A 4,497-nucleotide genomic window follows, 5' to 3' on the forward strand; every position below is an offset into this window, starting at 1 on the left:
TAGTACCTTTTCCATTTTTCTAGATATTTTTCTTAGTGTAGGCTACTAACTGATTAACAATCTCAGGTAGGCCTACAAGCTACTAACAAGGTGTATCATAAATGAACAATTATTCAATTATTATAAATATTATTATTAAACTGAACAATTGGAAATAGCAGCAAACTTAATTCATGTGATCCGTGTACTGCTAGGCATATTTGGTTTCCCCTTTTGGTGTAATTTTGATAGAAATGTCACTTATCAAAAGTATAGCTAAAAGTTGCCAAATAAGTTTTAGAAATATCTAAATTTGTTGCTAGCTCACATGAACTAAGTTAGCTGCTATTTGCAATTGTTAAATTTAATAATAATATTTATAATAATTGAATAATTGTTCATTTATGATACACCTTGTTAGTAGCTTGTACCTGAGATTGTTGATCAGTTAGTAAGCTACACTAAGAAAAATATCTAGAAAAGGTACTAGTAATTTTCCAGGACATTATCCGTTATCCGTTGTAACCCTGTAACCTAAAAACACAAAATACAATGCGTATTAAAAATGCAGGTAAAAAAAACTTGTGGAAAAATCAATATGGAAAATTTCTTCATATTAATATAGCGGGTTCGGGTCCAAAACTTCGAGGAGTAGCCTACCTCGGACACGGGTCGGGTTCGGTATTAGCAGCCTCGGGTCTCGGGTAATTTAAAATAAACATGCTTTTCCCAAATGGACCCGATGAGACCCGAATTCTTTGAAACTATCCCGAATGCGTAGGTTACTTTCACTTTCGTGTTAAGAGAGGACCGCACATAGAAAAGGAGCATACGTTCGTAATCCTCGCACACAGACATCATCTTATAGATATGAGAACCATCAGGAAAATCCACTCGCTTCATTATGCTGCGTGTTCATGCAGGGCTTTTCTTTTTTGTGTGCAGAAGCCTTTCGCCGGAGATCAGGTTGCAGACAACAGCGAATCCATGATTAGACTATCGATTTATTTTTTATCAAACTATCACGTTTATTTTTCAAATCGAAATTGAAAGCGGAGCTCAGAAATACCTTGTATCCATCAGGCAGGCACTAATAATCAACAGTGTTGGGGGTAATATATTACAAGTAACGCAAGTTACGTAATCAGATTACTTTTTTTCAAGTAACTAGTAACTCATTACTTTTTAATTTACAAGAGAATATGAGTTACTTTTTCAAATAAGTAACGCAAGTTACTTTTTTTTTTCCAATTTATTGATTGACAGCTCTCCTGTCCCCATGTTGAGAGAAATCAGAAGATGTTACTGTAGTTCTAAAATAAATATGAATATGCATTAATTCATCTCACTCACAAAAAAAAAAAACGCAGATTCAGTATTCCTCAAAATGAATAAAAATAATGCAACTCAGAATATGACGCAATCCTGCAATAATTAAATGTTAAACAACACAAATATGCTTTATGTATTTATTCCCATTCTATTAACCAATGTCTTTGCTTCTGACCTTCGATGATCCAGTTCAACCGTACTAATAAGCAAAAATTACTCTAGACGAACATTTGTGTGTCTTTTTTTATTGCTGAAGTGTGTTGAAATTTCTTCTTCTGCATTCTACTGTACGGACGTAAATTTACTTTCCTTCAGCCTGAGGCTTATTCATTTCACTTTTGGTGTGAAAAGGCTTTTATATTTGCCAAAAATAGAACTTTTTTATTTTAAAAACAAACAAGCAAGCCCTGTCCAGATTTAAAAAGTAGCGCAAAAGTAACGTAACGCATTACTTTCCATAAAAAAGTAACTAACGTAATTAGTTACTTTTTATGGAGTAATGCAATATTGTAATGCATTACTTTTAAAAGTAACTTTCCCCAACACTGATAATCAATACCTAATAATAAATTGAATAAATGTTAAATAGGCTAAATCAAAGTAATGGAGAAGTGGCCAAATCAGTCAACAGGACACCGGGATTTTTCATGACTGACTGCGGGGCTGCAGGCTGTACACACGTCAATGCCGTTTACGTTCGGGTCCAGTCGGGTTTGAAAATAAATGACGTCGGGTTGTGTCGGACTCGGGTCTAATTTCATCGGGTATGTGTCGGGTCGGGTTTTTCTTAAAAAAAAATTAATTTATGCACGCCGGGTTCGGGTAATAAGTGATTCGGGTCGATTAGGGTCGGGTACAGATTTTAGGACCCGAGAAGACCTCTAGCTGGAACTATTGGTTGTTTGGAATTGGCTGCTCCATGACACGCTTTACTTCCGCATTCCTCAGTTCCTATGAGAACTGAGGAATGCGGAACTCTGTTTCTCAGCGGCTCTGTCCCTGAGTAGGCGAAAAACAGTATGTGAGGCAAGCAGTATGTCCGAATAGTATTCGAAAAACAGTAAGCGAAAAGTACCCGGCCATAGTGAAATTTCCCAAAAAGGGGCGGTGCTCCACATAATGTGACTTGTCTCCGACTGGACTACTGCAGTGTTGCCAACTTAGCAATTTTGTTGCTAAATTTAGCAACTTTTCAGACTATCCTAGCAACTTTTTCTTTCAAAAGCACCTAATGTTTAGTTTTAGTTAACAGGCAGTTATGCTATATTTGCAGTTAGATAACGTGAGAAACACCTTAATAGCGATCATAACCAGATGCTAGTTGTCATATTTTTAAGTTTTTAGTCTTTCTGCAATCTTTCTCTCCCTGTAGGAAGTTGAATGAGTTTCAGTGAAGACTGCCCATTAAAGGAATACAAGTTTCCCTGAATGCAGTTAGCTGCCTTGTGGTTTGTCTTCTTACATAAATGTCATAAAATAATACTGGGATGTGAGTAGGCTAATTAATCTTTTTAAATTCAACATAAAAAAAAAAGCAAAACTTATAAACATTGAGTGTTTGATAATGTCTAAATATACAATGCAATACATAAAATAAATAAATAAATAAGCTAGTATGACCGGTAAAACTCTTTATAGCAACTGGAGTAGAGCTAAATACATGTAGAATATATTTATTAAACAGCCATACGGGCATCTAGTGGTTAAACCATGGCATTACATAGGAATATTATTTTTCTGGCCACCAAACGTCTCTAATTTGCCTCTTTGCACTGGAATTTAAAAACATTTTCTCTATTTAACCCTAAATACTACGCTAATTATGGCGACGGCCCGCTCCACCCACTTTGGGCTTCAAGAAGGCTCTTCGGAACTCTACAGGTGACATCACGGACACTACGTCCATGTTTTTATACAGTCTATGATTATGACGCAGCGGTGCCCTTAAAGGCCCCCCTCGGTAATTTTTCCTTTTTTATTTGAAATATTTCCGAACGTGTTAACTCGATTCTCAAACATGTGTAAGTAAATGCATTTTGCACCTTTATAGATCATGTTAGTTGATCTACTGTATAACGGCCATGGGCAAAGTAGCCTAATGTTAGTGTCATTAATTAATTACGCATAAAACCCGTCTCTTTACTTAAAAGGATAGGAACGTAGTAAGAACATTGTTAAAATGGTCCATGTGACATCAGTGGTTCAACCGTAACTTCACAAAGCTACGAGAAAACTTTTGGTGCGCAAACAAAACAAAATAACGCCTTTATTTAACAATTCTTACCATCTACCACCAGGGCCGGATTAACAATAGGGCTAGGTGGGGCTGAAGCCCCAGGGCCCGAGCAACGATGGGGCCCGTGATTGGCTGTGGAGTAGACAGCGCGGAGTTGTTTGGAACTATCGAGAGCTCCATGAACCACGTGACCGACGTGTGGCGGCAAGATCAAAGCGTGTCGCAACTCTGTTTTCTCAATGGCTCCGCTCAGGGACGGATTATGACCAAGCGGCAAGCCAACAAGGAAGTGACTTAAACTGTAATTCATCGACTGGCCGCTAGAGGCTGGCTGCAAAACCTTGATGGATGTATTTGGCTTTTTGTGTTTGAACAAACTATATATTCACTTAATGGTTGGGAAATAACCCGGTAGAAAAATGTCAATCGTTTTGCGCGTCATGATGTAAACTTAAACGCGTTTTGAACATTGTGGTTTTAAAAACAAATGGTTTTAAACTGTTCATGGACATTAAGCAGCGGGGCAGAATTCATGTTGGTAAATGCGCGCGTTAAGACTGTTTCAGCCTGTTTTTCAAGTAGGTTGATTTCGTATGTATCTTTGTGCTACTATAATTTGTGACTGTTTACTTCTTCAGTAAGCTTGGTTTTACTTGAGCTAGTATTTTTTTTGTGATATTGAAATTGGTAACAATAATTATTAAATTTCAGTGCATCAAAAAATGTTGATAGCATAAAAATCCTATTTATCATATATACCATTATCTAGAGTAACATGCTGCTGACGTAGAACACGCATGCGCTGCGCCTTGTTTACGAGCAGAGGAAAGCACGCGCATGCGTTGTGTTACTCGATAATGGTGGTAGATGGTAACTCAGGGGAGAAGAATTGTTGAACAAAGTTGTTATTTTTGTTTTTTTGCGCACAAAAAGTATTATCATAGCTACAT

The sequence above is a fragment of the Sinocyclocheilus anshuiensis genome, unplaced genomic scaffold (assembly GCF_001515605.1).
Source record: "Sinocyclocheilus anshuiensis isolate Anshui unplaced genomic scaffold, SAMN03320099.WGS_v1.1 scaffold38, whole genome shotgun sequence".
Lineage (NCBI taxonomy): Eukaryota > Metazoa > Chordata > Actinopteri > Cypriniformes > Cyprinidae > Sinocyclocheilus > Sinocyclocheilus anshuiensis.